Raw genomic sequence first — 13,777 nt, 5'->3', positions numbered from 1 at the left:
AACGAACTTTTCGCATAACAAACTTGCTCCTGGAACGAATTAAGTTCGTTGTGTGAGGCACCACTGTATTATCAAATCTCCATACAGGCCTATTATTATCTTGATCACTTATTTTAATTTTAATCCACACCCCTCCATGATCAGACAGAATAATTGGATCTATGGAGGCTTGTGTTACTTGTTGAACTAAGGTATTTGAAACAAATATATAATCTATTCTTGAAAAAGATTTATGAACATGGGAGCAAAAAGAAAATTCCCGATCATTAAAATGAAATATACGCCATATATCTTTCAAATCACAATTTTGTACCAAATTCTCTAATCCTAATGATTTCATAATTCTGCTAGGTTTTTTATCCATTAAAGGATCTATAACAGCATTAAAATCCCCTGCCACAACTAAATTAGAAGCAGCCAGTGGTAGTAACAATGGTTGTAGAGAATTAAAAAAAATTCAATTTGTTTTGAAAAGCGCCAACGTAGTATTTCCCAGACTCATGTCAACATGTACCCACCTTTCTGAAGGAACAGCAGCAATCATCTTAAACATAACATTACATTTTTTTTATTTACCAATATTGCTACAACTACTTTTTTCCTCACAGCTGGGGTAAAAAAACAATGTTTTACCCAGTCTCCTTCTAGTTTTTGGGACTCTAAAGCCGATAGATGAGTCTCCTGGATATAACATATATCTACATTCTGTTGTTTTAAAAATAATAGTGTTTTGTTTCTTTTTTAGGATTGTTGACGCCATTAACATTTAACGAAAATAATTTAAGCTCCATTAAGATCTTTACTTACAGGACACATGAATCTCATCAAATATTTCACATTCTTATGATTTTCCTGCCTATATCTCATTTCCCTTAATTTAATATATGGAATATAATACCTATTTCTTTTAAACATCCCCTTCTCAAATCTCCCTCCCTCTCTTATTCTCTTAAATATTATATTTCTAAGATCTCAAAAACCTTTTCCTATTCCCTCCCATAACCCCCCCCCCCCTACTTATATTACGATAACTTGAAGACATAAAATCAGACTGGTAGCACCTCCCCTCCCCAAGCATCTTACTTCACTATTTCCTCTAAACTATAAAAATTGATCAACCTATATAATTAAAAAATTTATCACTAAGAACATAAGCAGTGCCTCCGCCAGGTCAGACCATAGGTCCATCCTGCCCAGCAGTCCGCTCTCGCGGCGGCCCAAACAGGTCACGATCTGTCTGAATCACCAGAAGGGGCCCCTTACCACCTTGGTTTCTCATTAAAGTCCTATCTTCCCATCAAAGTCCTAACCCTCCGGTCTTGCACATGCAAGACCTGGTTGGTTTTCTATACTTATTACCTGATTAGCTTTCTATACTTGTGTTACATCCCAGCACCTCTCTCAGTATCCCACGATCCCTTTATCCCTCAGGAATCTGTCCAATCCCTGTTTGAATCCCTGTACCGTACTCTGCCTGATCACTTCCTCCGGTAGCGCATTCCAAGTGTCCACGACCCTTTGGGTGAAGAAAAACTTCCTTGCATTTGTTTTGAACCTATCTCCCTTCAGTTTCTCCGAATGCCCCCTCGTACCTGTTGTCCCCCTCAGTCTGAAGAATCTGTCCCTATCCACCCTCTCTATGCCCCTCATGATCTTGAAGGTCTCTATCATAGCTCCCCTGAGCCTCCTTTTTTCCAGAGAGAAGAGCCCCAGCCTATCCAACCTCTCGGCGTATGGGCAGTGTTCCAGCCCTCTTACCAGTTTCGTTGCTCTCCTTTGGACTCTCTCAAGTACCGCCATGTCTTTCTTGAGGTGCGGCGACCAATACTGAACGCAGTATTCCAGATGTGGACGCACCATCGCTCGATACATTGGCATGATGACTTCCCGCGTCCTGGTTGTTATGCCCCTCTTTATGATGCCCAGCATCCTGTTGGCTTTTTTCGAGGCTGCTGCGCACTGTGCAGATGGCTTCAGTGATGCATCCACCAGCACACCCAAGTCTCTCTCAAGTCTGCTGTCTCCCAACAATGCCCCCCCCCCCCAATTTGTAGTTGAACAACGGGTTCTTTTTCCCTATATGCATGACCTTGCATTTTTCCACGTTAAAGCGCATTTGCCATTTGTTTGCCCAATCTTCCAGCTTGTCCAGGTCCCTTTGCAGGTCCTCACACTCCTCCCTGAACCTAACTCTGCCGCACAGTTTGGTATCGTCTGCAAATTTTATAACCTTGCACTTTGCCTCCTTATATAATAATATATAATTTTACTTAAGAAGTATAAACCAATTAATTACCCCTTAATATGACAATTTATCAATTTTTGAATTTTACTAAATTGAATAAATCATAAATCTAAAAAATATATTTCCCCCTATTCATGAAATATAATTAATCATCCCTTAAATAGTAATATTTCATAAATATTTAGTTTTATCAATTCATATGGGAAGACTAAATATTTACTAGTTTATTAACCACATAAATTAATTAACTTAGTTTCCTGAAAAATTCATTCAATTCATAAAATCTACACCATATCAAATTTATTTCTTAATTATTAATGATTGATGGTCTAGGAAATTCATTCAATTCATAAATTTTCTGCATATCAATTGATATTTCATGTTTTTATCTTAGGATAATAAAAATATAATATCTTTTTTGTTAACTCCAAAAGAATAATCTTATATCAATGAAAATAAAACAAATAAATACTATTGTTTAAGTGGAGATGAAAATTCAATAATCGAAGCAGTATCATGCTTATAATCACCAATTCCCTTCTCATCAGAATGAGACCTGCTATCCCAGACATGTTCAGAAAAATATATATATATTTTTTTTTTATCAATAAATGTTTATTAAAAGATTTGCCTTTATTCATTCATGGGGTTATATCCTGGTCTGTTCCAGAATGCTTTAAAGCAAAGTTATAGCAAATAACTGGAATCGGATCTTTCAGCATCCTCCCATCTGTCTCATCATGTCTAGAGACACACACAGGGAGATGTTAAATTATATTCATAGTCTCTGTATACCTGCTGCATCAATCAATTTGAATTACATGCAAATGCCAACGTTCAATGAAAATGCCAACAAGGCAGAGAATTGTATTATGAAGAAGTGTTGTTCTGTATCTCCCATAAATTAGCCTTTAAAAACCAATTCATATAATAAGACTAAATATTAACTAGAGTATATTAACCACATGAATTAATTAACTAAATTTCCTGAAAAATTAATTCAATTCATAAAATCTTTATAGGCATCTATAACCTAGCTTGTGCTAGATGAAAGTCTCAAGGAAGGAACTTAAAAAGAAGGCATGAGCAGCTGTAGCATCCCCAGCAATTTTGAAAGCGAGGGCAATAGCTTTCTCACCTCTTAAGGTTCACTTCAAATATGCAGTGATGTTAGGATAATTCTCCAAACGCTTATCTAACTCTCAGTCGCTCATACCTGTCTTACAACAGAACCTATCATAGCTGTGTAATCCTGTGTATAATCGCACCAGATGACTTTTCTCATCCCGGCTAATCTTCACTGGATATTTCTGCAGCCTACGGATTAGGCCTTTTATCAATCCAAATTGGATTAGCTTCCTTTCATCCATTCTCTGCAGCTGCTTAGTTTAACATGAGATGAGGTCACTCACGGTCGTTCCTGGGCTCAGCCCATATTATAGCTGGTAAACATCGCCCCTACCAGTTCGCTTGTGACCTTGCTTGGTAATATATGAAATGTACTCTTCAGAGACCTGATAGGTGATCATGGACCCCAGCGTGAGGTGGAACTCCCTGAAGAAAATGCCTTCGATGCGGCTGGGGCTGCCGTTATTGTGACCGGCGGCCGCCATAGCCCACAGATGCTCAAACATGCATCTACCTCAAAGTGCCCGTGCCCAAAGCACAAACGGAAGCTGCCATGCAAAGAGCGCCGACGCCGCATCCAGTGACTTCTGCCCTTGCGTTGCTTCGTAAATGAAAACGGACATCGATTGAGGGCTGAGGGATGTCGAGATAAACTCGAGCCTACAATAGATCCAGCACTCCAATGTGGAAAACTTGGACAGAGACAGCGGCTCACAAAGATTCCTTTCAGCACTCACTGCACTTCTGCCGGCCTTCACAGAAGCATCAGATCCCACTGTTCCAAATCAGAACGATTCTTCAAGGCTTCTTCTGTTTCTCCACCCCCATTCATCGTCCATTTCCTATGACGTAAGGTAATTATTTGAATATTTAATGTAACAGCTGTATCAGTACTCAAGTGTAGAATTTTCTTCTGTTTTAAATAACTATTCCCATAGTTCCATGACAGTTAAAAATCAGTTGCAGCAGCCATTTTAATATCAAATAAAGCCAGTTATTTCTGTATTCCTCAGAACTTTTCCAGATAAAGTAAATAAAAGTAAAAACCAAAAACATATTTTCCATCCATATAATAATATCTAGTTCATAGGTGTTTCTAGAAATAACAAAAACTCTAAGTTTTTCTGGATCTTCAAATTGATGGAACTTTTCTTTATATGTGATTCTCATTTGTGCTGGATAATATAGTCCATATTTAGCTCCCAGTTCCTTTAAAGGTTGTCTGAGCTGTAGAAATTGTTTTCTTATTTGAACAGTCTCTTTGGCAAAATCTGGAACAAAGAGCAGTTTGGAGTCTTTATATGCAAGATTTTTTGTTTCTCTTGCAGCTTTTAAAATTTCAAGAACATGCTGAAATCTCAATAATCTTAGTATTACTGGTCTTGGTTTTCCTTGATGAGATTTTTTCCCTCCAATCCTGTGTGCTCTTTCAATTTCCATTGGCATTTTCAATTTAAGAGGCAGAATTTTTGGTAATGCTTCTTCCAAAAAGGATATTACATTTTTCCCCTCAACTCCTTCCTGTAAACCTAATATTCTTATATTCTGTCTTCTAGATCTATTTTCAAGATCTGTCATTTTTCTATTCATTTCTTTTAAAATGTTATGATCTTCTTTGTTTTCCTGTTGTATCTGTTCTATCTTTTCTATTCTGTTTTCCATCTTGTCCATTCTGTTATTAACTATATCCAGCTTGTTATTCATGAGATTCATTTCCTTCCTCATCTCTATTAGCGATAAATTGATGTTCCTCAGTGCCTCCATAACCTCTATTACCGTATTTTCACGCATATAACGCGCGCGTTATACGCGTTTTTACCTACCGCGCATACCCCTCGCGCGTTATATGCGTGAGCGCGGTATACAAAAGTTTTTAAAAATAGTTCCCACCCCGCCCGACGCCCGATTCACCCCCCCAGCAGGACCGCTCGCACCCCCACCCCGAACGACCGCTCGCACGCGCTCCCACCCGCACCCGCATCCACGATCGGAGCAAGAGGGAGCCCAAGCCCTCTTGCCCGGCCGACTCCCCGACGTCCGATACATCCCCCCCCGGCAGGACCACTCGCACCCCCACCCCGAAGGACTGCCGACTTCCCGACAATATCGGGCCAGAAGGGAGCCCCGCACTACATTACGGGCAGGAGAGATCCCAGGCCCTCCTGCCCTCGACGCAAACACCCCTCCCCCCAACGACCGCCCCCCCCAAGAACCTCCGACCGCCCCCCCCAGCCGACCCGCGACCCCCCTGGTGACCCCCACGACCCCCCCACCCCCCTTCCCCGTACCTTTGGTAGTTGGCCGGAAAGACAGGAGACAAACCCGCCTGTCCGGCAGGCAGCCAACGAAGGAATGAGGCCGGATTGGCCCATCCGTCCTAAAGCTCCGCCTACTGGTGGGGCCTAAGGCGCGTGGGCCAATCAGAATAGGCCCTGGAGCCTAAGGTCCCACCTGGGGGCGCGGCCTGAGGCACATGGGCCCAACCCGACCATGTGCCTCAGGCCGCGCCCCCAGGTGGGACCTAAGGCTCCAGGGCCTATTCTGATTGGCCCACGCGCCTTAGGCCCCACCAGTAGGCGGAGCTTTAGGACGGATGGGCCAATCCGGCCTCATTGCTTCGTTGGCTGCCTGCCGGATAGGCGGGTTTGGCTCCCGTCTGTCCGGCCAACTACCAAAGGTATGGGGAAGGGGGGTGGGGGGGTCGTGGGGGTCGGCCAGGGGGGTCGCGGGTCGGCTGGGGGGGCGGTCGGAGGTTCTTGGGGGGGGCGGTCGTTGGGGGGGGGAGGGGGGTTTGCGTCGAGGGCAGGAGGGCCTGGGATCCCTCCTGCCCGTAATGTAGTGCGGGGTGGGGTTAGGGGGTCGCCGTGGCCAGGAGGGTTTGGGCTCCCTTCTGGCCCAACTACACAAAGGTACGGGGAAGGCGGGTGGGGGTCGGCCAGGGGGGGCGCGGGTCGGCTGGGGGACGGGCGGAGGTTATTGGGGGGGGGGCCGGTCGTTGGGGGGAGGGGGTTTGCGTCGAGGGCAGGAGGGCCTGGGATCCCTCCTGCCCGTAATGTAGTGCGGGGTGGGGTTAGGGGGTCGCCGTGGCCAGGAGGGTTTGGGCTCCCTCCTGGCCCGATATTGTTGGGGAGTCGGCGGTCCTTCGGGGTGGGGGTGCGAGTGGTCCTGCCGGGGGGGGGGGATGTATCGGACGTCGGGGGGGCATCAGGCTTTCAGGATGGGGACAGACCTTCAAGGGGGGACAGGACTTCAAGGGGGGACAGTGCACGGAAGTCAGGGGGGGTGAACGGAGTGTCGGGACAGCGCACGGAAAGTCAGGGCAGTTCACGGAAGTCAGGGGGGGTGAACGGAGAGTCGGGACAGCGCATGGAAAGTCAGGGCGGGCGAAAGGAGCGTCGGGCATCATGCGCGGTATACCCGTGAGCGCGGTATACAAAAGTTTTTGTACATATCATCGTGATTTCTGCGCGCTATACCCGTGTGCGCGTTTTACACGGGTGCGCGTTATTTGCGTGAAAATACGGTACATCCAATGCATCCATTGGCAGAGGACTCTCGGTAGGAGTCTGTGAATCTTCCTTCAAACTTTTAATCTTTCCTGTAGATTTTGCAGGAGTCTCTTGCATCTTCTGTTTGTTGGATGTCATTTTAGATGATTTTATCTTCAAATAGAAGAAAAATTGTTACTTTGGAGCTTAATAAATGATGCTCAGAGGAGGGAGCTCAACTGCTAGCCAGCCATCCACCAAGCCTCCAAGTTCCGGAATCTAAAGTGCTTATCATTATAATTTAATAACATACCTAACTGGATCCAGTTTTCTAATACTCTAATGTGTTTCAGCATTCATTATTTATCACAATTACATACCGATGACTGAACAACAGTGTTTTCCTTTACAGTACAGAAACCCTTCTTTCTATTTCACAGTTCTCAGGGTCATAAATGCCATTTAAAGTCATAGAGTCTTAACTTCAGGTAGGCAAAGTTTTTTCTTAGTAGAAATTAAAATGACTTCTGTCTTTGGTGAGTTTTACTTATCTTTGTTCTTCATTTTTTAATCTTCAGTCCTCTTTCCTTCATCTGTTCTTTTCCCTACACCTCTCTAAGTCAAATAAAAATAAGAGGAAAAATACCCTCACTACCTATATGTAAGTATCTTAAGTTTGCCTCTCAGCTCAGGATACCTAAGAACTGTTCCACTAACTAAGTTTAAAAGAAACAAAAACAGTTTCTATAACTAGAATTCTATCTAAACTATTTTATTTATTTGTCTTAAACTAACTATTGTAGCAGACTAAGTTTTCTTTACTTCAATTCTTCCATTTTCTTAGGCAAAAATTACAACACACATACCTTTCTCACATAACAATTTGCCTTAAATCTGTTCCAAAAATCTGTTAGTCAACACACAATTTTTATTAAAGTTTCATTCATATACCTCACTTTCTATCTCACTTACTCTCATTTACACACAAAACAAAACCAGAACCGGTTTCCCTTCTTCAAATTTGGTCTCTTTATATTGGTTATTAGATAATTGCAAAATCCTAGGAAGACAATTCTCCATATGTTTTAAAATGTTCATGTCAATTAATCCCAGTGCATAATCTTCTTCCAACTCCTCAGGTGATTGATGATCTCTCACTATGAAAACATAACTGTTAGGAATATCTTTTTCTTCAAATTGCACCTTTGCCTCTATACATCCAAGTACCAAATATGGTGTGCCATTCACAGCTGTTAGTTTCATCCAACTAGCCTCTTCCATTTTTTCAGGATGAGGGAAATGTTTGAAAAAATAGCTTGCTACAAGAGTTCATACCACTGATCCGGTATCTACTGTACACCGGGTTTTTACTCCATTGATAGTAATATCTATTACTGGGAATTGCCCCACTGCCTTTTCTTTATGAGCTTCCCATTTGGAATCTTGCCACTTACCTTCACAGATCATCTTAACAGGCCTCTGTAAAATATTTTTTGTGGGAGCAGTCTTTGCTTCGTTCCTCTGGGTTTGACCTTCGCTGGTTGGTCTTTCAACACGAGAACTTGTCCCTGCCCCTCTATCAGAATCTTGAGAGTTATCTTTCTTCTCACTCCAACAATTACAAGCAATGTGCCCCATTTGATGACAATTATAACACACTACATCTCCTCTACCATTTCTACTGGAGTACCTTCAGAATCTTCTCTCAGTCTGATCGTCTCTTCTTTTTGGTGATTTCAATTTCCAGTTCTCATAAAACTCTTCGATTAGTTTCTAACAATAATTCCTGAGAACGCTCTAAGCGATCTAGGCAATTGGACAGATTGCTCATAAAAATTTCCCCAGAAGTGGTAGGGACAGCCTCTTCCTCATACCTTTCTAGTCTGTCAGATCCATCACTTCTGCTCTTCTGACTTTTCAAATTTAGGTTATCCTTTTCTTCATCCACCCACCTAATAACTATATGTTGTAATTCTCTGAAAGTTGTCCGTGGACGTTCTTCCATTTTTAGACCCAACATTTTAAGCAAAATGTCATCCCTCAATCCAAATACGAATTGTTCTTTTAATGTGATCTCCACATTACCTATTCTCTCGGGATCACAGTCTCTGATGACACAAAATTTACTTTGCAGTGGATTTGAATACTCCCAGACTGACTCTCCCAATTTCTGTCTTCTTTCGTAGAACTCTTATTCACAGTCCCAAATGGACTCGATCACCATAAACTTCCTTCAAGGTCTCAAATAGCAGATCCAAAGCACGCACATCCTGAGGCAAAGCAAATCTAATTGTCTCCTTAGCCTGCCCCTTAATGTGACATAATACAATATCCAACTGGTCTTGTTGGTTGGGCCACATGACGGATTCGAAGAACTTTTTGTGTATCTTCAATCCACTCTTCTATACTCAGGTCTCCGGGTCTACCGGAAGATACATAAAAATCCTGAATATTTCAACATCAAAGCTAGAGGAACTATATCCCACTTCCTATCAGCATGTGTCATCTTGAAGGAACAGACAATCCTGCTGTGGCCCAGACTAAACATGACCCACCACAGGCCATCACCTGTACCTGGCACAGCTTATCAAACCGGACCGGAAAACGGACTAGGTATTTAATTTATATTATAACCTTGGTTATACTAACATGCGCCGAATATGAGATAATTTGCCCTCTCATGGTAGCTTTGAAAGCATCTCATAGTGTTTCTAAAGAGATTTCCTCTGAGGCATTGATTTGAAAATATTCATTCATTTTTTATTGAAATTCTTCAATAAAGTTAGAAACTGCAAGCAATGTATTATTGAACCTCCACACAGGTCTATTACAATCTTCCTCAAATTTTAATTCAATCCAAACTCCAGCATGATCTGATAAAACAATTAAATCTATGCCAGCTTTGGTTACCTGTTGAACTAATTGATCTGATACAAATACATAATCTATTATTGAAAATGATTTATGAACCTGGGAGCAAAAGGAAAACTCCCGAGCATTAAAATGGAGAATTCACCAGATATCTTTTAATCCACAGGATTGAACTAGATTATCCAATCCCATTGATTTCAAAATCCTACTGGGCTGTTTATCCAACAATGGAGCCATAACAGCATTGAAGTCCCCAGCTACCACTAGATTAAAGGCAGCCAGTGGCAGAAGTACCTGTTGAAGAGTTTTTAAAAATTCTGCTTGATTCGAATTAGGGGCATAGACACAAAACAGCGTCAGAGCAAGTTTCCTCAAGGTCATCTTTACCTGAAGTCACCTTCCTGAAGGATCTGCAGAAATAAAATTAAATACAGCTGAACATTTCTTATGGACTAAATTAGCCACCCCCGCTTTCTTTCCCACAGCTGGCGCAAAAAACACTACTTGACCCACCCTCCTTCTAGTTTCATAGATTCCCCTGCAGTGGACTCCAAGTTAATTTAAATAACTTATTATTACCCAAAATTTCTGAGTTCATTTTCTCATACTTGTAACATAAGCATAGACTCCCACCAAAATGAGAAATTAAGCTGATCCCAATTTTTCCAATTTTTTGTAACTAATTGCATGGCTTTCCCAGTCATAGCAGCAAATAATCTACTTGTATATTTGTCCAAAGGAGGTTTAAGTTATAACAGTGTTCCTCAAATAACCACCTCATAAGACAGCGGAATAGACGATTCCAAAATCAAATTGATTTGTCCCCATATTGATTTGCAAAAGTTGAGAATCAAAGGACAATAGAACAACAAATGATCCAGTGTCCCTATTTCAAGATGACAATGCCAGCATCTATTAGATTTTGAACTATCTAACTTCTGCAAACAAACTGGGGTTCAAAAAGTTCTATGTAACAAGAAAAAACAAGTTTGTCTCATAGATGCTGACGCTGTACATTAGAGAGCTGCACGGGAACGGGGACCCGCGGGTTCCCCCTTCGGGTCACGGGGATCCCATGGGGACGCCCCTAGGGTCACGGGGATCCCGTGGGGATGCCCCCTAGGGTCACGGGGATCCCGTGGGGACGCCTCCGAGGGTCGCGGGGTTCCTGCGGGGCTGGATGTACTCAGTCGCGCGGCTCTTCTCCCTACCTTCTCTGCTTGCAGCACAGAGCCGAACGGAAGTCTTCCCGACGTCAGCGCTGACGTCGGAGGGGAGGGAGGGCTTAAACAAAGGGCTTAAACAAAGCCCTCCCTCCCTCCGACGTCAGCGCTGACGTCGGGAAGACTTCCGTTTGGCTCTGTGCTGCAGGCAGTGCAGGTAAGGAGGAGAGTAGCCTCGCGGTTCGAGTGGCTACCAAGGGAGGGGGCGGTCCGCCCCGCCACACCCCGCCCCGGTTGCAGCACAGCCGGCCAGGTACCCTTACTTTTGTGGCACTTCCCCGACCAACCGACAACAGCCCCGGTCCGACAATCCTCCCTGCCCTGTAGCCGCAAATCTAAATTATCTTCTTACAGCAGCTGTAATAAGGTAATTTAGATTCGCAGTTAAGGGCAGGGAGGTTTGTCGGACCGGGGCTGTTGTCGGTCGGTCGGGGAAGTGCCACAAAAGTAAGGGGACCTGGCCGGCTGTGCTGCACCCGGGGCGGTAGAGAAGGAGGGAGGGGGGGGAAGGACTCTGAAAGCACATGGGGAATACAAAGGGGTGGAGAAGGACGCTGAAAGGCCATGGGAAGGGCGGGGGAGGGGGGAAGGACTCTGAAAGCACTTGTGGAAGACAGAGGGGGGAGAAGGATGCTGAAAGCACACGGGGAAGACAAAGGGGTGGAGAAGGACGCTGAAAGGACATGGGGAAGACAGAGAGGGAGAAGGATGCTGAAAGGACATGGGGAAGCAGAGGGGGGAGAAGGACACTGAAAGCACATGTGGAAGACAGAGGGGGGAGAAGGACACTGAAAGCACATGTGGAAGACAGAGGGGGGAGAAGGACGCTGACAGGACATGGGGAAGAGAGAGTAGGGAGAAGACGCTGGCAGGGAAGAAGACAGATGCCAGACTATGGGGGGAGCTGAGAGAAGAAGATGGGTGCCAGACCAATTTGGAAGGGGGAAGAAAGGGAGAGGCACAGTAACAGAGCAAATGGAAGATGCAGAAGGAGGAGAGACAGTGGATGGAAGGAATTGAATGAGAACATGAGGAAAGCAGAAACCAGGCAACAAAGGTAGGAAAAGAATTATATTTCTTTTTTTTTATTTTGCTTCAGGATAAAGTAGTATATTAGTTGTGTTGATAAAAATTTATAAACTTTAGAGGCTCTGGTAGAAACCCGTTTGCAAAGTATGTATTCTTCCCAATTAATATTTTCAAATTAATAAAGTCTTTTTGCTTATTTGTAAATGGGTTTCTACCAGAGCCTTTAATTCAGTAGCATAATTAAATGAAATAACTATTTCTGAAGTTTATAGGGACGGGCGGGGACGGAGGGGATTCCTGGTGGGGACGGAGGGGATTCCTCGCGGGGACGGGTGGGGACGGAGGGATTCCTCACGGGGACGGGTGGGGACGGGTGGGATTCCTCACGGGGACGGGTGGGATTTTGGCGGGGACGGGTGGGATTTCTGTCCCCGCGCAACTCTCTACTGTACATCTCATCCTCCAAGTCCAAATCCGTGGCCATTGAGAAGCAGAAATCTGCTGCTTAACCTCAATGCTCCAAATGTCTTTCACACTAGTTTTTGGTTTCTTGTTCAAATATTCAGATACTAGTGTTTTAGCCCGTTACATTAACGGTGCTAGAGTAGATGTCTGTCTGGTTGGGTTTTTTTTATTTTTCTCTTTCCTTGGACGCTGTCTATCTGTCATTCTTTCTGTCTGTGTCTCTCCCTGGCCCCCTGTCTCTGTATCTTTATTTCTAACTCTATCCTCTTCCCTCAATCCTGCATGTGCCCTTTTTTCTTTCTCCTCTCCACTTCCTTCCAACGTCTGCTCCCCCTGTCCCCCACACTTCCATACAGTGTTTGTCTCTCTCTCTCAACCCCTTCCATCTACTGTTCACCCTCTGTCTTGCCCCTTCCATTCACTGCTCTCTCTGCGAGAGTGGGTCGGCCCTGCAGGGAAGAGAAGCAGGGAGATCAAAGAACACGATGCCGGCCTGATCCCCGATGGCAGCAGTGAAGGGAAGCAGGTTCGGAACCACTACGCTAGATGAGCTGCAAGCCGCACTCTAGGGAGAACAGTGGACCGCCCCCTCCTTGGTACACCACTGGAGCAACAGCGTGTCTGGTCGGCTCGTTCGTTCATTCAAAGCCGCAGGTGGCGGCTCCTTGCGAGATCCGTGCCTGCGTCTGAAGCCTCTCTGATGTTGTGACATCAGAGAGGCTTCCGATGCAGGAGTGGATAGCGCAAGGAGCCGCCAACCCGCAGCTTTGAACGAACGAGCCGGCTGCTGCTCCAAAAGGAAGAGAATGATGCCTCCAGACCGCGGGCCACAAATAAAACCTGGAAAGCCACATGCGGCCCACGGGCCGCATGTTTGAGACCGCTGTTCTAAAGTCACTAGTGAATATAGCACTCCTATATGATTGGAATATAAGATGGTGGTTTTTAATGCGTGTCTTTGACATACAATGTAACGTTTGATATTTTTATGTATGCATTAACTGTTACCCGCTTAGTTGATAAGTAGGATGGAAATTTTTAAAATAAATAACAGAACAACAATTTAAGAAGAGGAATGGCCAAGCTTCAGAGGCAGATAAGGCCCAATTGGCCTAATTACATAATTCTCTGAGGGATCTAGAATTGGCTAATATTTGGGAATCACTTCAAAAAATCAAGCAGGAGTACTTTGAATTCGATAATAAAGCAAGTAGGTTATTGGCTAATAAACTGAAGATCCCCCTTAGAGATCCTAAGTACTTGCTCCAAGCTTTGTTGAATTTAGATGCAATTCTCATCTCTTCCATGGGGAGTCTGTTCTACGAATT

The 13,777-nt window shown here is 44.1% G+C and overlaps 1 protein-coding gene across 2 annotated transcripts in view; it reads left to right on the top strand.

Moving 5' to 3' along the window:
- Positions 1-13,777, top strand: part of RIPK1 (receptor interacting serine/threonine kinase 1) — a 151,065-nt gene that overhangs the window by 50,323 nt on the left and 86,965 nt on the right. The window lies entirely within an intron of this gene.

Source organism: Geotrypetes seraphini, chromosome 2 (assembly GCF_902459505.1).
Source record: "Geotrypetes seraphini chromosome 2, aGeoSer1.1, whole genome shotgun sequence".
NCBI classification, from domain to species: domain Eukaryota; kingdom Metazoa; phylum Chordata; class Amphibia; order Gymnophiona; family Dermophiidae; genus Geotrypetes; species Geotrypetes seraphini.
Note: the sequence above shows the minus strand (reverse complement) of the source record. Positions and strands in the feature narration are given on the sequence as shown.